We start from the raw sequence: 23,476 nt of genomic DNA, 5'->3' as shown, positions 1-23,476 counted from the left end.
AGCATGTTTGAAGCACAGATAATTTAAAACTAAATTATTAATTTGGTTCTTATAGGGTATATAAAGTAAAGGTTTTAGGATTTACATGATAATTTTTATTACTCTTCTTCTATAGAGTAAAAACAGGCTACTATTTCATGTTTATTCACTCATGAATATACTCATTGAACAGGAAGCTAGTTCCAGGCTCGTTTGGTGCTGAGGCTGAGAAGATGAATGAGGCCCAGGTACAGTTGTCAAATTATATACTCCTGACCTCTTATCACTTCAGAGCATCAGCCAAAAATAGTTTCTAAAGATTTTTTAGGCCAAGAAAAGCCTCCATTCCAAGGTCAGCATTTAGCATTTCATGATTTGTCTGCCAGCAACTTTAGAAGGATTTGACACAATTTAATATTGTATTAAAGGGTGTCAGAAATTACCTGAAGTTTTATGTGTATTTTATTCTGCCTTTTGGAAACAAAGTGGATGTGTTTTCTGTAATTTTTGAAATTTGGTACCCAGGTCCGGAGTGCTAGTTGCAGCTCACTATATATACCCCTGTGAATTTAATGTGGTATCTCACAAAGATAGTTATCATGCCATTTGGTCACAGTTTAGTAATTGTGGATCTATCTAGTGCTGGAAGTGGTAGAGAAGAGATATGAAAACTCTCGTCTACTGCTCGTAGAGTTGACTTAATTTCAGTGAATCAGAAAATAGATGTTTCAATCACAACCACATTTTGCATAATTTATCACCTGATAATTGGGTACAAAGGTAATCCACAAATTGTTGTGTGTTCCTGTTGTGTTGCTGTTGCCAATACCAGATACCACTATTTCTCTTGCCATATTTATTTACATCCTATCTTCTCTTCTCCCAAGGCCTCCTGGTGGCATGGGTACCTCATGGAAGAAAAGAAATTTCTTTCAAAATTCCGTGGGCCTCTTCAGCCTGCCAGTCACATGGTCTGGGTTTGTAGAGGCAGGAAGGAGCCTCTTCTGAGAATCCTTCATCAAAGTGGATTAGATGTTAAGACTCTTAACGTCTGTGCTTCTTAGTACCTTAATCAAATTTTCAGCTGTCTCAGTCTGTGAGTAATGGATTGGAACTCTGAATAGTGTGTGTGTATATATGAGACAGAAAGAGATAAAAATAGACAGAGAGTATGAATACATGAGCATGAAAGAATTTTGTGTGTTTTGTTTTTTTTGCACTTGTCCACAGATAGTGATGTAGACAAGTAAATACACATTGGTGGACTAGTAGCTAGTACTGTGGAGGTTCCCTGGTGGCTCAGACAGTAGAGAATCTGTCTGCAATGAGGGAGACCTGGGTTGGGAAGATCCCCTAGAGAAGGAAATGGCAACCCACTCCAGTATCTTGCCTGGAGATTCCATGGACAGAGGAGGCTGGCAGGCTGTAGTCCACGGGGTCACAAAAAGCTGGACACAACTGGGTGGCTAACACAGCTAGTGCTGTAGAAGGTATAGATATCTTGTTGGACTCCTTTGTCTTTTGGTTTCATAATCAGTTTTGTTCACTTTAGTACAGTGGAAGACTATAATTTTGCTTAATTCAATACATGTTTTTTGATTATAAATCATATCCCAAGCTTAGTGCTAGATACTGTGGCTACGCAAGAGGAATAGAATATGAACCATACTCTTAAAGTGGTCTTACATATTCAATAGAATTTTTCAATGGTCTTGAGTATCATGTTTCTTTTTTAATCAGACTAATCTTTGTCAAGTCTTTCCATTTTGCTCATCCTATACCCTCTACCTGAACACTGATTTTCTGTCCTGAATTAAAATTTTTACTTGTCCTTCAAAGCTCTGCCCAAATTCCCTTTTTCATTGAGGTTTCTGGTGGGCCAGTCCTTATTAATCCTCCCTCATTCTCTAAATTTTTCTGAAATTCTTCTCTGAATTATTGATCTAATTTAGTCCAAGTGCCCCAGAATTTATGTTTGATTGACTTAAGCAGACATCATTTTTGTCTCTAGGAATTTAAAATTAAAACACTGTGGTTGATATACACATAAAAATCCATATAGAGATAACTATCATCACATTGCATGGAACAGACACATGAAGTAAAACGAAATATTTATATTATTTACAAACCTTGATGCATGTGTTTTGCTTTTTGTGTAGTGAAGAATGAAGAATGAAAACTATAAACTGTATATTTAGAAAAGATGGGGTACATATCTGTATCTGTATGTTTGAATTGAGGGATTTGGAAATTGAACCAGTACCTTATTTTTTACTAGCCCTGGAAAGGTAAAAACACCTTGAAAGATGGAAGATGAGATTGGAAAGCTGGGAAAAGTTGAATTGCTCAGATTTGGGTTATTATCTTAGAAATACTATGGAAGGATGGATATTCCCCTGCTGCTTAATAATAGTAATATTATCTAACATTGTTGGGTGCTTCTTATGTGTTAAGTACTATTTTAAGGAATTTACAGAGATTAATATTTAATCTTATCAGCCCTATGAAGAATGTAGTCTTTTTCCTACTTGATAAATGGGGAAACTGAGGCGCAGATTGGTTCAGTTCAGTTCAGTCGCTCAGTCATGTCTGACTCTTTGCGACCCTGTGAATTGCAGCACACCAGGCCTCCCTGTCCATCACCAACTCCCGGAGTCCACCCAAACTCATGTCCATCGAGTTGGCGATGTCATCCAGCCATCTCATCCTCTGTCGTCCCCTTCTCCTCCTGCCCCCAATCCCTCCCAGTATCAGAGTCTTTTTGAATGAGTCAACTCTTTGCATGAGGTGGCCAAAGTATTGGAGTTTCAGCTTTAGCATCAGTCCTTCCAAAGAACACCCAGGACTGATCTCCTTTAGATTGGTTAACTTGCCCAAAATCACCTAGGTGAAGAGTTGTAGAGTGGGGAGTCAGTGACATCATTTGTTAAACCTGAAGGCTTAAGCAGAGCCTGTGTTAATGAACTTGTTTTTCAACTAATTAAATGGGTCATTGTGTAAGTTGTTAACTTTCCTAAAGTCTTTGTTATCCATAAAATGAAGAAAATGGATCCTAGTGTCTGTTTGGGGCATCTAATTCTAATATTCTGTGAGTTAGAGATCTCCTCACACATACAAGGTGTGTAGGAAAAAATAGCAGTCAGCACAGGAAATGATATATTCAAAGGTTAAAGGATGTGGAACAAGCTGTAAGGGCTATAGGATTTCAGAGAAGGAGGTTAAATGAGAGCTGGAGTGGTCAGGACAGGTGCCTAGGGGGAGAGATCTTGATCTGGCCTTAAGGGTAACTAATAATAATAATGCTTAATAATAGCATTTTGTTTTGAGTTCTGTTTTACATATATTATCTCATTTAATTCTTAAATCAATCTGTTGACAAACGTGTGTGTGCTCAAATGTGTATGTATGAAGAAATAGGGACTCAGAAAAGACATGTCACATGCTGAAGGTCATAAGATGAGTAGTTAGTGCAACTAGGATTAGAACCCAGTCCTGTTTTCTCTACACCATGCTTAGATAAGAGAGATCCAGTCTTTGATTCATTCACTAATTCATTTATTTGTCCATTCATCTATCAGGTGCTCAGAAGCCCTATACCAAGTATCATGGAACATTAAAAAAGAAATGTGTATCCATAGACCCTCCCATGAGGGTATTCAAAGGTCTGGTGGGTTAGGACACAAAATATGTGTTAGGAAAAACAAAAGAATAATCACAGAGAGACACATGAGCAATTAAAAGAGATGGTTGTCACTTTTTATAATGTGTTTGCTTGTGTGCTGGGGTCTAGTTTAGTCTCCGGTTCTTTTTGAACTCTTCTTCATTGACAAACTTCTGGACAGGCTGCAGGATATCATTTTTTGTAGATTTTGCATCTGAATCTCAGAATCCCTTGAGATTGTAATCCAAACCCAGAGTGAGGTTAGAACTAGTTCAGAGAATGACACAGAGGGGACTTTGTAGAGCGCTGTGTGGATGCCAGTATCACTTGAGACTTCCAACAAAGAAATTAGAAGCCTTTAAGTTCAGGCATTCATTAGGAATCACAGTGTACCCAGTGAGAGGGATTCATTTACCACAGAGGAGGCCCACACTGAGTAAGCAGTTTAGTCGGTTCAGTTCAGCCACTCAGTCATGTCCGACTCTTTGCAACCCCATGAATCGCAGCACGCCAGGCCTCCCTGTCCATCACCAACTTCCGGAGTTCACTCAGACTCACGTCCTTCGAGTCGATGATGCCATCCAGCCATCTCATCCTCTGTTGTCCCCTTCTCCTCCTGCCCCCAATCCCTCCCAGCATCAGAGTCTTTTCCAATGAGTCAACTCTTCGCATGAGGTGGCCAAAGTACTGGAGTTTCAGCTTTAGCATCATTCCTTCCAAAGAAATCCCAGGACTAATCTCCTTTAGAATGGACTGGTTGGATCTCCTTGCAGTCCAAGGGACGAGCTGGAAATAGAATATGAGCTTTTGGTGATGGGCACTAAACCATGCGCATTTAACAAAATGTTTGCGATCACCATTGAGATAAAACTTTATGTGTCTTTCAGTACCCTAATGGGCTTCCCAGTTGGCGCTGGTGATAAAGAACCTGCCTGCCAATGCAGGAGATACAAGAGATGTGTGTTCAATTCCTAGGTTGGGAAGATCCCTTGGAGCAGGGCATAGCACTCCAGTATTTTTGCCTGGAGAATCCCATGGATAAGGGAGGCTTGGTCCATAAGGTCACAAAGAGGTGAACACAACTGAAGCTACTTAGCACGCATATGCACAGTGCCCTAATATGTATACTCTTCATCCGAATGTTTATTTCTTTGCTGCTGCTAAGTCGCTTCAGTCGTGTCCAACTCTGTGCGACCCCGTAGACGGCAGCCCACGAGGCTCTCCCGTCCCTGGGATTCTCCAGGCAAGAACACTGGAGTGGGTTGCCATTTCCTTCTCCAGTGCATGAAAGTGAAAAGTGAAAGTGAAGTCGCTCAGTCATGTCCGACTCTTAGCGACCCCATGGACGCAGCCTACAAGGGCTCCTCCATCCATGGGATTTGCCAGGCAGGAGTACTGGAGTGGGTTGCCATTGCCTTCTCCTATTTTCTTTGTAGTTGTTGGAGAAAAAACAGATTGTGGACTTACTGGCCATTATGAATCCTCTAGGAAGAGTAGACTCAGGTTAAATTCACTGTGTTGTAGATTCAAAAGAAACTGCAGTTCAGGTTTAGCCAAGTTATAACCCATAGGTGAAACTAAACATGTAACCTGAAACCATTAGAAAAATAAATGCTATTGTTTCATAGAACATTTGTAGAAGCAAATGAATGGTACCCCAGCCCAAAGGTCAGGATTTTCAACAACTTGCTGTAGAAAACTTACACTTATTAAATGTCACTAGGGGTTTTTGTGTAGTGGATGACTGAGGTCTTTTGTTTCTTCTATTTTCCTCGTGGCAATAAAGTTGAAATTTAGAAAGCTTTCAAAATGAAATTTCTCATAGAAGTTATAACCACAGGTTTTAAGATTTCATCACCTAAATGTGGAACAGAACGATTGACAATTTGCGGGGGAGGGAAAGAGAGATTTGAGGACACATGTGGTGTGCATCAAGAATCAGTGTAAATCAGGAAGGTGTGGTAAGGGGGATTTCCTGTGTTACAGACCTGCTGAAATAATGCTCCCCCACCTGCCATCAGTACATTCCAAATTAAGGTGCTGGCTTTTGCTGACACCTTGCAGGGATGGTGTGCCCCTTACCTGACACGTTGTAGTTTCCTTGAAGCTTCAATCAACAGTTGGCTGCTAGGAGAGGTCATCCTGGGGATAATGTGTTACTTTGATTGTGTCCTTTCTTTTGTACCTGATGAGTTTGGCTGGTACGTACCTGTGGGGCCAGACTAATATTTTGTTCTTTTTTTATCCTTGCCATAGGACAGTTCATTTCCACATTTCCAGTCTGATAATAATAACTGCCAATTATTGAGCACTTATACATCCCAAGTACTAGGCCAAAAACTCTTCAAAGGTGATCGGATTTTTTGTTCCTCACACCCCCTGTCCTGTTTGATAGAAGCTTAGAGAAGTTACTCAGTAGTTCTGAATTCTGGCTTCATTCCCCTAGTTAGGGGAGCTTTAAAAATTATTGGGTCAAAGGAGTTAGCAGCAGCAGCAGCAGGCTAATTAAATCAATTTCTGGTGGAGCCAAGGCTTTGTGATTTTTAAAAATCTTTTTAGAATCCAGGTGGTTCTAAAGTGTGCACTGGAGTAAGAATCCCTGGATGAAGTGATTTGCATAAGGTACTCCAGTGGGTCTGCTGTGGAGTTCAAGTCTAGACAGTCTGAATCTAGAGACCAGGTATAGTCAGCTCTACTTCAGTGTGCATGTAAATCACCTGGGTATCTAGTTAAAAATGAGATTCTGCTTTTTCAACAAATTCCCAGGTCTTGCTCATGCTGCTAATCTGGGTACCACATTTGGAGGAACTAGGCTTTGCTACTGGTTACTAGTACTAGTACCTATGGTAGCCAGAAGAGGTAAATGTTCTCTGAAAGGCAGCAGCAAGATGGAGAGCTGGGAGGGGCTTCTCAAACATTTTACTTTAGTAATGATGGCAGGGATCATAGGCTGATTATATAGACTTTTCAGAGTTTTCCGAGGGCTAAGGCAATGGCACCCCACTCCAGTACTCTTGCCTGGAAAATCCCATGGATGGAGGAGCCTGGTAGGCTGCAGTCCATGGGGTCGCTAAGAGTCGGACATGACTGAGCAACTTCACTTTCACTTTTTACTTTCCTGCATTGGAGAAGGAAATGGCAACCCACTCCAGTGTAATTGCCTGGACAATCCCAGGGACAGCAGAGCCTGGTGGGCTGCCGTCTATGGGGTCGCACAGAGTTGGACACGACTGAAGCGACTTAGCAGCAGCAGCAGCAGCAGCAGCAGCAGCAAACAACCTGTTTCAGGTTATTTTCCTGTTCCTGAGATCCTTGGAAGTTTAAGACTGGCAAAACTAGTTAAAACATCACTTGTTGAGGTGCTTTCATTTATTCAGTTCAGTTCAGTTCAGTTGCTCAGTTGTGTCTGACTCTTTGCGACCCCATGAATCACAGCACGCTAGGCCTCCCTGTCCATCACCAACTCCCGGAGTTCACTCAGACTCACGTCCATCGAGTCAGTGATGCCATCCAGCCATCTCATCCTCTGTCGTCCCCTTCTCCTCCTGCCCCCAATCCCTCCCAGCATCAGAGTCTTTTCCAATGAGTCAACTCTTCGCATGAGGTGGCCAAAGTACTGGAGTTTCAGCTTTAGCATCATTCCTTCCAAAGAAATCCCAGGGCCAATCTCTTTCAGAATGGACTGGTTGGATCTCCTTGCAGTCCAAGGGACTCTCAAGAGTCTTCTCCAACACCACAGTTCAAAAGCATCAATTCTTTGGCGCTCAGCCTTCTTCACAGTCCAACTCTCACATCCATACATGACCACAGGAAAAACCATAGCCTTGACTAGATGGACCTTTGTTGGCAAAGTAATGTCTCTGCTTTTGAATATGCTATCTAGGTTGGTCATAACTTTCCTTCCAAGGAGTAAGCGTCTTTTGATTTCATGGCTGCAGTTTACTAGTCAGGTATAAATGTGAGTTGTAATTTAGGTATAAATGTGAGTTGTAATTGTTAAATTGGCCACCTTTCAAAACCTCCTCCTCTTTTTTTAGGGAGGCTGAAACAGGAATTCAGAGATGAGAAGTTACAAGAATTCCAGGAAGTTTAAATTAAATGCTCATTCAATAAACATGTATTAAGCACAGTTACTAGGTATCAGCATTGCAGTATGTTCTCCCAAAGGATACAAAACTGAATGGAACACAGTCCTTACTCTGATAGAACTTAAACTTTAGTGGGAAAAATGTCATATGTTTACAATAGATAATGATGTGATGAAAGTATAAATAGACAAACTACAGAGGAAGAAGCAGTAAACTTTATCTGAAATAGTTGAGGAAGACTTCATTGGTATCACTGTTATTACTTCTGATTGTCATAGATGTTATTGTTTCTGATTATTGTAAATATTTATAGGAGTTTAGGTTATTAGAACATTGCTGAGATTTCTTAATGTTTCCTCTATATTACATAATAGTTTTATTATTTTGAGATTAAGTGTGCAGATGATTCTCATCAGTAACATGCATGAAAAAAATTGAGATTAAATGTATTTTCTTCCGGAAACAATATCAGTAACATCATCAGTCTACATTTATTGAGCACTTCCGAGATGCTATAAGCATTGTCTTTTTTAATCTTTAAAAAATGGCTTTATTGGTATATAATTTACATTCAATACAATTCACACACCACTTAAACACTCGATGGCTTTTAGAATATTCACAGAGTTGTGCAACCATCACAATCACATTTTCATCACTACAGAGGGAAACCTCACATCCCTTAGTTATCTCACCCAATCTCCTCCCACACCCAAATGGAGGCAACAACTAATGCACCTTCTGTCCCCATGGATTTGCCTATTCTGGGTATTTCAGATAAATGAAATCATACAATCAGTAGTTCTCTGGGAATAATTACTTTAACTTAGCATAATGTTTTAAAGTTTCATCCTTTTTATAACATATATCAGTACTTATTTCTTTTTATTTCTGACCAGTATTAGACTGTATCGATATACCATATTTTGTTTATCCCTAAAAGAATGTTTCTTTTAGTTCATGAGTGTAATGAAACCTTTTTGATGCAATGCTAAATCTCCTGCCTGACTGTTTGATTGCCTTTGATATATCTTACTTTTCCGTTGGTCTTACTGTCGCTGTCTTAGTCTAGACCATCTGCTAAAGTGGTAATCTCCTAATTGGTGTCAGTAGCCCCATTTTCTTTGAAACAAAGGTAATAAACAGTTCTTGAGCACTGACCCTCTGCAAGGCATTTTATATTATGTTTCATTTAATCCTAACCAGGCAGATTTTCTCACCTCTTCAAGTTAAAGAAGTGCTTCCCTGTTGACTCAGCTGGTGAAGTACCCGCCTGCCAGTAGAGGAGACATAAGAGACATGGGTTTGATCCTTGGGTTGGAAAGATCCCCTGGAGAAGGAAATAGCAACCCACTCAAGTATTCTTGCCTGGAAAATTCCATGGATAGAGGAGCCTGGCAGGCTACAGTCTTTGGGATCACAAAGAGTTGGACACACACACACAAGTTGAGGAAACTGAAGTTCAGAGAGGTTAAATAACTTGTCCTATTTTTACAACTAGGACTTGCTAGAATCAGAGTTTATGATTCTAAAATTTGTGTTCTTTTCAGCAATACATGGTTGCTTCCAGTCCATTTTAGAGTTTTGTAGTATCTGGTTCAGTGATGAGTACGTTGTGGGTGGTCAGAATGCTTACTTACTTGTTTTGAACTCCTATTTTAATATACCCTTACAGAATTTAAAAGCCAGAGAGGGACTAATGATCCTCTTACTATAAAATTATAATGCCTAAGGACTCACTCCACATTTCACCTTAGAGTAGACCTCTGTTCCTTGGTATCTCTGCCCTTGAGTGTGTGGTGGTGTTTTTAAAAATCATTATATGCCCTGTGCTAAGCACAGGCCTGGCACATAGTAGGTGCTTGATAAATGTTGAAGGAATAATGAATGAGTTAGCTTGTGGTGATCTGGAATCCATCAAAATTGAAGACAAAGGTCTTTAAATCACGTACCTTGAAGGTAGTTGTCCTTCCAGTGGTCTCTTCTGGATCTGTGTTTGCAATAACCATTAACCAAAAGAACCCCAGAGTCTACAGAGAATCCATGAATCTAATCTAATGAAATATTCACATGCAGAAAACAGAGATCTTTAGGAGTTGCTGCTTCCATGTGAAGAAGGCGCCCTCACATCTTGAGAGTCTTGTATTAGACAAGCTTGTTTATTCAGAAGGAAAAAAAAATATAAAGAGAGACTAAAAACAGACTAAAGCCAAACGGACAACTCCTAGTAACTGGATATGAGGCAGGAATAGAATTCTTGGATTCTGTTCCCAGCCTGGCAGTTGATTTACTCAGCTGCTCCCAGTCCCTGACTTGCCCCCAAGTAGTCGCATTTGCTTTACTAGTATAGGAGGGGGGCTGTGGTGAGGGCATGAAGTGAGCATTGTGAAATCTTGATGACATTGGAAGACTGATGAGTTACCACCATAGACACCAGTTTCATGCTCATTCTTTGACAGTCTTGGTTTACTGGAAGTTAGAAGAGCTCTGGAAATAACTGTGAGCATAGTTTGAGAAATAAAATTTTCTTGAGAATGAAGGAATATAGGGTGGATTTTTTTTTAACAAACATTAACCTTTGATCCTTTTCATGGGTTTTTAGTTGTGGTCAGGAGTATTTGGAAATGAAGGAATATTATTCTTTTTATCTTTTTTATTTTTCTGTAACTGCTTAATATTTGGGAATTGATGAACTACAGATAATGATTATGTGCCATTGAGTCAGTGTCATTTCCAATATACCAAGGCCATTTGGGAACCAGTTGTAAAAGGCATTCCTTGAAAGATGAAATTGGGATTGGGGATCAGATTGTGCAAGACAATCTGAGAATTAACTTGAGAGTTAAGTAAAGGGGTTTGGGTTTTATTCTTTACGTAACAATCAAGGAAAGGTTGTGATTAAGAAAATTATATGTGATATTTTAGGAATATTTGTTTCATAGCTCCTCACAGAACAGAAAGTGGTAGATTCCTAGCTGCAGAGGGACCAAGGAGAGACTAGTGAGAATATCCAGGAGTGAGATGTGGACAGATTACATTAGTAAAGCAGCAATGAGACAGAAAAGGAATAGTTGGGGAGTCATTACAAAGGAAAAATTGACAGGACATGGTAATTGATTTGATATGGATAGTATCCTCTGCAATTACTTTGTGCTCCATTTCTAACATGAAAGGGAGACTCTTTTTAAAAAAGAGATTCATTGGGATCAAACGGAGCTTACAAACTGAGGGATTAATAACATTGGCATGAGCCAAACTTAATTTTTTAAAATTTAGTCAGTGCAAAGCAGGTTTTTGGCTGTTAGTTCAAGTAGAAATAATCTCCTTTTTCACTTCTTTCTTTTCCGGACTTTTCTTTCAAAAGGCAATTAAAGTCAGACAGTTGGATTATTGAGGATGGGGTTAAAAATCTTTTCTAAGTATTAGTACATGGGAAGAAAACACTTTTGTATTTCATACCTGTGTGACAGTTATGAATCTAGTTAACATGTAGGGGGAAAATCTTTCCTGTAGCTAATATGTACTCTTAAACCTGCCCTGTCATCTTACAGTATTATATTCTTGCTTATAAATAAGGATTAGGTAAGTGAGTGGATGGCTCTGTTAATTGTCATCATCTTATCACCATGTTGGAGGAGTAAATGGCAACCCACTCCAGTGTTCTTGCCTGGAGAATCCCAGGGACAGGGGAGCCTGGTGGGTTGCCATCTATGGGGTCACACAGAATCGGACACGACTGAAGCGACTTAGCAGCAGCAGCAGCAGCAGTATCACCATGTTGTTGTCATCATCATATAGCTTTTTCTTTTTCTTTTTTTTTTACTGATGACTTGTATTAAGCATTTAATGTGAATCAGACATTGTACCCACATTTAATCTACTATTTTATTTAATTCTCATAATTTCTGCATTTACAGACAGCTGATCTTCAAGCAGGGTGCCAAGAATACACAGTGGGGAAATGATAATCTCTTTAATATATGGTGTTGAGAAAACTGGATATCCTCTGCTACTGCTGCTGCTAAGTCGCTTCAGTTGTGTCCGACTCTGTGCGACCCCAGAGACGGCAGCCCACCAGGCTCTGCTGTCCCTGGGATTCTCTAGGCAAGAACACTGGAGTGGGTTGCCATTTCCTTCTCCATTCATATGCAAAAGAACAAAATTGGACCCTTATACTATGAGCAAAATAAACTCAAAATGGGTTAGAAACTTCAAAATAAGACCTGAAACTGTAAAATGTATAGAAGGAAACATAGGGGAAAAGCTTCATGAAATTGATCTTGACATTGATTTTGTTGGTAAAAGTACAGATAATGAAATAAAAGACAAGTGGGACTACATCAAACTAAGAAGTTTCTGCAGAGCAGAGGAAACAACAGGGTAAAAAGACGACCTGTACAATAGGAAAAAATATTTACAAACTGTCTATCTGACAAGGGGTTAATACCCAAAAATATAGAAGAGGTCCTCACTTAATAGCAAGAAAACAAATAATGCAATTGAAAACTTGGCAAGTTCAGTTCAGTTCAGTAATTCATGGTCTTTGGGACCCCATGGACTGCAGCATGCCAGACTTCCCTGTCCTTCACCAGCTTCCAGAACTTGCTCAGACTCATGTCTATCGGGTTGGTGATGTCATCCAACCATCTCATCTTCTGTTGTCTCCTCCTCCTCCCTTCAATCTTTCCCAGCATCAGAGTCTATTCTAATGAGTCAGCCCTTTGCATCAGGTGGCCAAAATACTGGAGCTTCAGCTTCAGCATCAGTCCTTCCAATGAATATTCAGGATTGATTTACTTTAGGATGGACTGGTTGGATCGCCTTGCTGTCCAAGGGACTCTCAAGAGTCTTCTCCAATACCAGAAGTTCAAAAACGTCAGTTCTTTTGTGCTCAACTTTCCTTATGGTCCAACTCTCACGTCCATACATGACTCCTGGAAAAACCATACCTTTGACTAGGTGGACCTTTGTTGGCAAAGTAATGTCTCTGCTTTTTAATATGCTGTCTAGGTTTGTTGTAGCTTTTCTTCCAAGGAGCAAGTTTCTTTTAATTTCAAGACTGCCATCACCATCTGCAGTGATTTTGGAGCCCAAGAAAATAAAGTCTGTCACTGTTTCCATTGTTTCCCTATCTGTCATGAAGTGATGGGACTGTATGCCATGATCTTAGTTTTTTAAATGTTGAGTTTTAAGCCATCTTTTACATTCTTCATCTTTCACCTTCAGCAAGAGGCTCTTTAGTTTCTCTTCACTTTCTGCCATAAGGGTGGTGTCATCTGCATATCTGAGGTTATTGATATTTCTCCTGGCAATCTTGATTCTAGGCAAAGGACTTGGAACAACATTTCTCTATAGAATATATACAAATGGCCAGCAGATCTATGAAAAGATGCTCAACATTACTGATTATCAGAGAGATGCAGATCAAAACCACAGTGAGATATCATCTCATACCTGTTAGGATAGTTATTATCAAAGAAATAGAATATGACAAGTGATGATATAGAGAAATTGAAACCCTTGTGCACTGTTGGTGGGAGTGTAAGGTGCTGCAGCTGTTATAGCTGGAAAATAGTATAAAGACTCCTAAAACAAAGAATTGTCATACCTTCCATCAATTCCAGTTCTGGGTATTTATCAAAAAGAATTGAAATTAGGATCTCAGAGGTATTTTCACACCCATGTTCTTTGTAACAATAGTCTAGATATGGAAAAAACCTAAATGTCCATTGATGGATGAATGGATAAAGAAAATGTGGTATGTACATACAATGGAATATTATTCAGCCTTAAAAAGGCAAGAAATTCTGCCATATGCAATAGCAGGTATGAATCTTGAGGATACTGTGCTTAAAATTTTAAGAGGGTTGATCTCATGCTGTCTTCTTCTTCTTTTTTGTTCAGTCATTCAGTCTTGTCCAACTCTTTGCAACTCTATGGACTGCAGTATACCATGCTTCTCTGTCCTTCACTGTCTCCTGGAGTTTGCTGAAACTCATGTCTGTTGAGTCACTGATGCCATCTAACCATCTCATTCTCTGTTGTCCCCTTCTCCTCCTTCCCTAAATCCCCAGCATCAGAGTCTTTTCCAGTGAGTCAGCTCTGCTCATCAGGTGGCCAAAGTATTGGAGCTTCACCTTCAAGCATCACTTCTTCCAATGTGTATTCAGGGTTGATTTACTTTAGGATTGACTGATTTAATCTCCTTGTTGTCCAAGGGACTATCAAGAGTCTTCTCCAGCACCACAGTTCAAAAGCATACATTCTTCGGTGTTCAGCATTCTTTATGGTAGAACTCTCACATCTGTACATGACTGCTGGAAAAACCATAGCTTTGACTATATGGACCTTGGTCAGAATAGTGATGTCTCTGATTTTTAATGCACTGTCTAGGTTTGCCATAGCTTTTCTTCCAAGGAGCAAGTGTCTTTTAAATTTCATGGCTGCAGTCTCCATCCTCAGTAATTTTGGAGCCCAAGAAAAATCTGCCTTTATTTCCATTTTTTTCCCATCTGTTTCCCATGAAGTGATAGGTCCAGATGCCATGATCTTTGTTTTTTGAATGTTGAATTTTAAGCTAGGTTTTTCACTCTCTTCTTTCACCTTCAGCAAGAGACTCTTTAGTTCCTTTTCACTTTCTGGCATTAAGGTGGTGTCATCTGATTATCTGAGGTTATTGATATTTCTCCTGGAAATCTTGATTCCAGCTTGTTATTCATATAGCCTGGCATTTCACATCATATACTCTGCATATAAGTTAAATAAACAGGGTGACAGTATACAGCCTCGACACACTCCTTTCCCAATTTGGAATTAGTCCATTGTTCCATGTCCGATTCTAACTGTTTTTTCTTGACCTGCATCCAGGTTTCTCAGGAGGCAAGTAAGGTGGTCTGGTACCCGTCTCTTTAAGAATTTTCCACAGTTTGTTGTGATCCATACAGTCAAAAGCTTTAGCATAGTCAGTGACGCAGAAGTATATGTTTTTCTGCAGTTCTCTTGCTTTTTCTATGATCCAGTGGATGTTGGCAATTTGATCTCTGGTTATTCTGTCTTTTCTAAATCCAGCTTGAACATCTGGAAGTTCTTGGTTCAGGTACTGTTGAAGCTTAACTTGGAGAATTTTGAGCCTTACTTTGCTAGCATGTGAGATGAGTGCAATTGTTCAGTAAGTTGAACATTCTTTTTTGTTGCTCTTCTTTGGGACTGGAATGAAAACTGACCTTTTCCAGTCCTGTAGCAACTGCTGAGTTTTCCAAATTTGCTGACATCTGAGGTGCAGCACTTTCACAGCATCATCTTTTAGGATTTGAAATAGCTCAGCTTAAATTCCATTACCTCCACTAGCTTTGTTTGTAGTAATGTTCCCTAAGACCCACCTGACTTTGCACTCCAAGATTTCTGACTCCAAGATGTAGGTGTGTGATCACACCATCCTAGTTATCTGGGTCATTAGATCTTTTTTGTACAGTTCTTCTGTGTATTCTTGCCACCCTTTCTTAACATCTTCTGCTTCTGTTAGGTCCATACCATTTGTGTCCTGTATTGTGCCCATGTTTGCATGAAATGTTCCCTTGGTATCTCTAATTTTCTTGAAGAGATCACTAGTCTTTCCCATTCTATTGTTTTCCTCTTTTTCTTTGTGTTGTTCACTTAGGAAGGCTTTCTTATCTTTCCTTGCTATTCTTTGGAATTCTGCATTCAGATGTGTGTATTTTTCCTTTTCTCCTTTGCTTTTCTTCTTTTTTCAGCTATTTGTAATGCCTCCTCAGATACCCATTTTGCCTTTCTTTTTCTTGGGGATGGTTTTGATCACTACCTCCTGTACTATGTTACGAACCTCCACCGGTAGTTCTTTAGGCATTCTATCAGATCTAATCCCTTGAATCTATTTGTCACTTCCACCGTAAGGAATTTGATTTAGGTCATAGCTGAATGGTCTAGTGGTTTTCCCTACTTTTTCCAATTTAAGTCTGAATATTTCAATAAGGAGCTCATGATCTGAGCCACAGTCAGCTCCCGGTCTTGTTTCTGCTGACTGTATAGAGCTTCTCCCGCTTTGGCTGCAAAGAATATAATCAATCTGATTTTGGTATTGACCATGATGGATGTGAGTTTGAGTGAACTCCGGGAGTTGGTGATGGACAGGGAGGCCTGGCGTGCTGCTATTCATGGGATCGCAAAGAGTCGGACACTACTGAGCAACTGAACTGAACTGATCTGGTGATATCTCTGTGTAGAGTCATCTCTTGTTTGTTGGAAGAAGATGTTTGCTATGACCAGTGCATTCTCTTGGCAAAACTCTGTTAACCTTTGCCCTGCTTCATTTTGTACTCCAAGGCCAAATTTGCCTGTTACTCCAGGTATCTCTTGATTTCTTACTTTTGCATTCCAGTCCCCTATGATGAAAAGAATGTATATATATATATATATATTTGGTTGTTAGTTCTAGAAGGTCTTGTAGGTCCTCATAGAACTGTTTGACTTCAGCTTCCTCATCATTTGTGGTTGGAGCATAGACTTGGATTACTGTGATATTGAATGGTTTGCCTTTGCAACGAGCAGAGATCATTCTGTCATTTTTGAGATTGAACCCAAGTGCTGCATTTCATACTCTTTTGTTGACTTTGAGGGCTACTCCATTTCTTCTAAGGGATTTTTGCCCACAGTAGTAGATATAATGGTCATCTGAGTTAAAATCGCCCATTCCAGTCCATTTTAGTTCACTGATTCCCAAAATGTCAATGTTCACTCTTGCCATCTCCTGTTTGACCACTTCCAGTTTGCCTTGTTTCATGGACCTAACATTCCAGGTTCCTGTGCAATATTGTTCTTACAGCATTGGGCTTTACTTTCTCCACCGGACACATCCACAACTGGGCGTTGTTTCCGCTTTGCCTCAGTCTCTTCATTCTTTCTAGAGATATTTCTCAGCTCTTCTCCTATAGCATATTGGGCACCTACCAACCAGGGGAGTTCATCTTTCAGTGTCATATCTTTTTGCCTTTTCTTACTGTTCATGGGGTTCCCAAGGCAAGAATGCTGAAGTGGTTTGCACTTTCTTTCTCCAGTGGACAACATTTTGCCAGAAGTCTCCACCATGACCCATCCTTCTTGGGTGGCCTTACATGGCATTGCTCACAGTTCAGTTGAGTTAGACAAGGTTGTGACCCATGTGGTCAGTTTCCTGCCCAATACATAGTAGATAAATAACAAATGGTGTTTACTCTCTTCTTTTACGTGAGTCATGGCATGATTGCTACATAAAGTGATCTGTGGCAGAAAGGACTCTGTATGAATTAAGTTAGAAAACAGCCACTGGGAGGCAAGCAGTAGGGGAGATACATGTGGGGCAACAGAAGCATCAACATAGGGTAGTTCACAGAGGGTTGGAGGCACCCTTTTTGCTTCCTAAGCTGGGCAGAGCATCTCTTGGGCCTCCTCTGACTAAGAACAGTGAGAACTCCCCATTATTCAGTGTGGTCAATCTATTGAAAGAAAGGCAGGACATTCCTAGGATATTTAAAGGGTTTTCCTCTATCTCAAAAAAGATATGCCTCTCCCTTTAGAGCCACAGTCAGAGCTCATTTAGAAGAAGATTTTCTACATAAATAAAAATAAACAGGCAAACAAAACATAAAAAAATCATGCTCGATAGGAATTGGTTATATGTACCATCAATCGAGTTCTTTCAGAATACTAGTTTAGTTAGTTTAAGATGCAAATCCACTCTTAATTTCGGTTTGGTATTGTTTTATGTATAGGCCTTACTCGGCAATCTTCAGACATTGCAACAGAGAGCACTTGATTAGAATTTCCACACAATAAGAAAAACCACTTTAGTAAGTTATGCTTTTTAAACAAGGGCCTCTCTTCTCCCAAACATGTATCTTTTCTTCCTCAATTGTCTATCTGACATGTATAAAAGGAAAGATACATATCTCTGCCTTTTGGAGGAATGAAGAATCTACCATTTAAACTTGCTCTCATGTGTTTTGTTTTCTTGGCCTGTTTATATAAATATAAGAAGCCAGAAGCCAGTGAAAATAAAAATCATGAAGCTATCCATGAGACATGAAGAAGCAGACTCCTTGCGTGATAAACAAGCTCAGCTGCAGGAAGATCTATGGTCTGATATTCATTATTGAAAAACTTCCATTGGATGGACAGTTTGTCCAGATGAGTTAGTTAATTTTAAGAGCTCTCTGTCCTCTTAGAAATATACCATTCCAGATTGGCTGAAAATGTGTTTATTTTGAACATTCATCAGTAATTTTGGGTCAGCCACCCCACAGCTTGGTTTGCTTTGGTGCCAGCTGCATGTGTCAGGAAAGTTAGATGTCTCTTGTTTTGTTAAAAGGAGGAAAAGTCATGTGGGGGAATGGGACTCTTGGAGAGAGAAGGGAGTGTGGAGTTTTCAGTTTGCCTCAGGATTGAGAAGCTATGAGGAGAGGCTAGTCCATATAACCTGTAAGGAATTCAGGGGCTTTTTCCAAGGATAACTTCTCTTCTCTGCAAATGAAATTCCATTTTGATATTCCAAAACTATTTAAACAAATCATTTCACTTGTGCAAAAGCTCTTTTTCTATGCTAGATTTACTAATCCTTACAAGTTCTATTTGAATCCTGCTTTTACTCCTAAATTTTTTGTTATTGCTGCTGCTGCTAAGTCACTTCAGTCGTGTCCGACTCTGTGCGACCCCATAGATGGCAGCCCACCAGGCTCCCCCATCTCAGTGGCTTTGTTAAGCCTTCTCTTGTCTAAAGTTCTGAAGCAGTAGGAGATAAGAACCATTGCCCTTTACCAATGTATTATACTCTTTGTGTTCTCTGGTGGCTCAGTGGTAAGGAGTCTGCCCTGCCAATGAAGGAGACATAGGTTTGATCCCTGGTTCAGGAAGATACCCTGGAGGAGGAAATGACAATCCACTCCAGTATTCTTGCCAGGGAAATCCTATGGACAGAGGAGCCTGATGGGCTACAGTTAGTGGGGTAGCAGAAGAGTCAGACACAACTTAATGACTCAGTTCAGTTCAGTTGCTCAGTCATGTTCGATTCCTTGCGACCCCATGGACTGCAGCACGTCAGGCCTCCCTGTCCATCACCCACTCTCAGAGTTTACTCAAACTCATGTTCATTGTGTTGGTGATGCCATCCAACCATCTCATCCTCTATCGTCCCCTTCTCCTTCCTTTAGTCTTTCCCAGCATCAGGGTCTTTTCCAGTGAGTCAGTTCTTTGCATCACGTGGCCAAAGTATTAGTGTTTCAGCTTCAGCATCAGTCCTTCCAATGAATATTCAGGATTGATTTCCTTTAGGATGGACTGGTTGGATCTCTTTGCAGTCCAAGGGACTCTCAAGAGTCTTCTCCAACACCACAGTTTGAAAGCATCCGTTCTTTGGCGCTCAGCTTTCTTTATAGTCCAACTCTCACATCCATACATGACTACTGGAAAAACCATAGCCTTGACTAGACGGACCTTTGTTGGCAAAGTAATGTCTCTGCTTTTGAATATGCTATCTAGGTTGGTCATAACTTTCCTTCCAAGGAGTAAGCGTCTTTTAATTTCATGGCTGCAGTCACCATCTGCAGTGATTTTGGTGTCCCCCCAAAATAAAATTTGTCACTGTTTCCATTGTTTCTCCATCTATTTGCCATGAAGTGATGGGACTGGATGCCATGATCTTAGTTTTCTGAATGTTGACCTTTAAGCCAACATTTTCACTCTCCTCTTTACTTTCATCAAAAGGCTGTTTAGTACTTCTTCACTTTCTGCCATAAGGGTGGTGTCATCTGCATATCTGAAGTTATTGATATTTCTACTGGCAGTCTTGATTCCAGCTTGTGCTTCATCCAATCCAGTGTTTCTCATGATGTACTCCGCATATAAATTAAATAAGCAGGGTGACAATATATAGCCTTGACGTACTCCTTTCCCTATTTGGAACCAGTCTGTTGTTCTGTGTCCAGAACAGTTCTGTGTTCTAACTGTTGCTTTCTGACCTGCATACAGGTTTCTCAAGAGGCAGGTCAGGTGGTCTGGTATTCCAGTCTCTTTAAGAATTTTCCACAGTTTGTTGTGATCTGCACAGTCAAAGGCTTTGGCATAGTCAATAAAGTAGAAGTAGATGTTTTTCTGGAATTCTCTTGCTTTTTCTATGATCCAGTGGATGTTGGCAATTTCATCTCTGGTTCGTCTGCCTTTTCTAAAACCAGCTTGAACATCTGGAAGTTCGTGGTTCACGTATTGCTAAAGCCTGGCTTGGAGAATTTTGAGCATTACTTTTCTCAAAAGTGCAATTGTGCGGTAGTTTGAACATTCTTTGGCATTGCTTTTCTTTAGGATTGGAATGGAAACTGACCTTTTCCAGTCCTGTGGCCACTGCTGAGTTTTCCAAATTTGCTGGCTTATTGAGTGCAGCACTTTCACAGCCTCATCTTTTAGGACTTGAAATATCTCAACTGGAATTCCATCACCTCCACTAGCTTTGTTCATAGTGATGCTTCCTAAGGTCTACTTAACTTCGCATTCCAAGATGTCTGGCTCTAGGTGAGTGATCACACCATTGTGATTACCTGGGTCGTGAAGATCTGTTTTTGGATAGTTCTTCTGTGTATTATTGCCACCTCTTCTTAATATCTTCTGCTTCTGTTAGGCCCATACAATTTGTGTCCTTTATTGTGCCCATCTTTGCATGAAATGTTCCTTTGGTGTTTCTAATTTTCTGACGCCTAAAGAACAACAAATTCTAGTGAATGTAGAGTGATAATTCATGTTTTCATTTTCCTAAATCACATCCCTTATGATTGTACAGTGAAAGTAAGAAATAGATTTAAGGGACTAGATCTGATAGAGTGCCTGATGAACTATGGATGGAGGTTCATGACATTGTACAGGAGACAGGGATCAAGACCATCCCCATGGAAAAGAAATGCAAAAAAGCAAAATGGCTGTCTGAGGAGGCCTTACAAATAGCTGTGAAAAGAACAGAAGTGAAAAGCAAAGGAGAAAAGTAAGATATAAACATTTGAATGCATAGTTCCAAAGAATAGCAAGGAGAGATAAGAAAGCCTTCCTCAGAGATTAGTGCAAAGAAATAGAGGAAAACAACAGAATGGGAAAGACTAGAGATCTCTTCAAGAACATTAGAGATACCAAGGGAACATTTCATGCAAAGATGGGCTTGATAAAGGACAGAAATGGTATGGACCTAACAGAAGCAGAAGATATTAAGAAGAGGTGGCAAGAATACACAGAAGAACTGTACAAAAAAGATCTTCATGACCAAGATAATCACGATGGTGTGATCACTCACCTAGAGCCAGACATCCTGGAATGTGAAGTCAAGAGGGCCTTAGAAAGCATCACTACCAACAAAGCTAGTGGAGGTGATAGAATTCCAGTTGAGCTATTTCAAATCCTGCAAGATGATGCTGTGAAAGTGCTGCACTCAATATGCCAGCAAATTTGGAAAACTCAGCAGTGACCACAGGACTGGAAAAGGTCAGTTTTCATTCCAATCCCAAAGAAAGGCAATGCCAAAGAATGCTCAAACTACTGGCCGCACAATTGCACTCATCTCACACATGAATAAAGTAATGCTCAAAATTCTCCAAGCCAGGCTTTAGCAATACGTGAACCATGAACTTCCAGATGTTCAAGCTGGTTTTAGAAACGGCAGAGGAACCAGAGGTCAAATTGCCAACATCCACTGGATCATGGAAAAAGCAAGAGAATTCCAGAAAAACATCTATTTCTGTTTTATTGACTATGCCAAAGCCTTTGACTGTGCAGATCACAATAAACTGTGGAAAATTCTGAAAGAGTTGGGAATACCAGACCACCTGACCTGCCTCTTGAGAAACCTGTATGCAGGTCAGGAAGCAACAATTAGAACTGGACATGGAACAACAGACTGGTTCCAAATAGGAAAAGGAGTATGTCAAGGCTGTATATTGTCACCCTGCTTATTTAACTTCTATGCAGAGTACATCATGAGAAACGCTGGGCTGGAAGAAGCACAAGCTGGAATCAAGATTTCTGGGAGAAATATCAATAACCTCAGGTATGCAGATGACACCACCCTTATGGCATAAAGTGAAGAGGAACTCAAAAGCTTCTTGATGAAAGTGAAAGTGGAGAGTGAAAAAGTTGGCTTAAAGCTCAACATTCAGAAAACGAAGATCATGGCATCTGGTCCCATCACTTCATGGGAAATAGATGGAGAAACAGTGGAAACAGTGTCAGACTTTATTTTGGGGGGCTCTAAAATCACTGCAGATGGTGACTGCAGCCATGAAATTAAAAGACGCTTACTCCTTGGAAGGAAAGTTATGACTAACCTAGATAGCATATTCAAAAGCAGAGACATTACTTTGCCAACAAAGGTCCATCTAGTCAAGGCTATGGTTTTTCCAGTAGTCATGTATGGATGTGAGAGTTGGACTATAAAGAAAGCTGAGCGCCAAAGAATGGATGCTTTCAAACTGTGGTGTTGGAGAAGACTCTTGACAGTCCCTTGGACTGCAAGGAGATCTAACCAGTCCATTCTGAAGGAGATCAGCCCTGGGATTTCTTTGGAAGGAATGATGCTGAAGCTGAAACTCCAGTACTTTGGCCACCTCATGCTAAGAGTTGACTCATTGGAAAAGACTCTGATGCTGGGAGGGATTGGGGGCAGGAAGAGAACGGGTCAACAGAGGATGAGATGGCTGGATGGCACCACTGACTCGATGGATATGAGTCTGAGTGAACTCTGGGAGATGGTGATGGACAGGGAGGCTTGGTGTGCTCCGATTCATGGGGTCACAAAGACTCGGACACGACTGTGCGACTGAACTGAACTGAACTGAACTGAATGACTAATGATATTGAACATTGTCTTCTATAGTTATTTGCTTTATATATTTTCTTTGGTGAAATTTCTGTTCCAGTGTTTTGTTTTTAAATGGGTTGTTTTTCTTGTTACTAGGTTGTGGGAGTTTAGTATATTCTGGATACAAATCCTTTGTCAGCCATTTGTTTTGTAAATATTTACCCCCTGTGTATAGTGTCTCTTTTCATTTTCTTAAAATGTACCTTTTTGAAGTGTAAAAGTTTTGGTAAAGATGGGTGGTCAAAAGAGTAAAAAACAATAATCATTAAAAAAAAAGTTCTACATCCTTCAATTAGATGAATTCAGGTATGCATTACTAAATTTCCACTTTTGCCTTGAGGACAAAAGGAAGCTCACAGCTAAATTCACTGCTAAATCATACTAAACCATCCTTTCCTTAAGTCTGGGATGATCCATGTGCCTTGTGAGGGCAAAGGATGATTTTGTTTTTGTATGTATTTTCAGCATGCCTGATACTGTACCTGGTAATAGTAGTAACATTTATTGAATACTCACTACATGATAGGCAGTGTGCTAAGCATTAGAAAAGTTTTTTGTTTGATAAAGTCCAATTTATTTAAAAGTTAATTTGTGCCTTTTGTGTTCTAGGGTTTACAAAATGAGTTTTAAATGATCAGAATCTACTTTGAGTTTATATTACACAGTTACATGTATGGTGTAAGTACCATATTTTCCCTCCCATCCCTCATGCCATTGATATCATAATTTCATTGTAACATATGCCATGCTTGAAACCTGTTGTTCTTATTTTTGCTTGAACCATTCAGTTATCTCTGAGAGTAACTAAAATAAGAAAACCAATTTTTTTTAACCTTCACTTATCTTTTCTGACACTCATCAACTGTT

General features: G+C 40.0%; 1 protein-coding gene across 13 annotated transcripts in view; it reads left to right on the top strand.

Moving 5' to 3' along the window:
- Positions 1-23,476, top strand: part of HPSE2 (heparanase 2 (inactive)) — a 715,384-nt gene that overhangs the window by 9,746 nt on the left and 682,162 nt on the right. The gene's annotated exons all lie outside the window — the stretch shown is intronic.

Source organism: Bos grunniens, chromosome 26 (assembly GCF_055505025.1).
Source record: "Bos grunniens cultivar Pamir isolate PY7600 chromosome 26, Bosgru_T2T1.0, whole genome shotgun sequence".
In the NCBI taxonomy this organism is placed as follows: Eukaryota; Metazoa; Chordata; class Mammalia; order Artiodactyla; family Bovidae; genus Bos; species Bos grunniens.
Note: the sequence above shows the minus strand (reverse complement) of the source record. Positions and strands in the feature narration are given on the sequence as shown.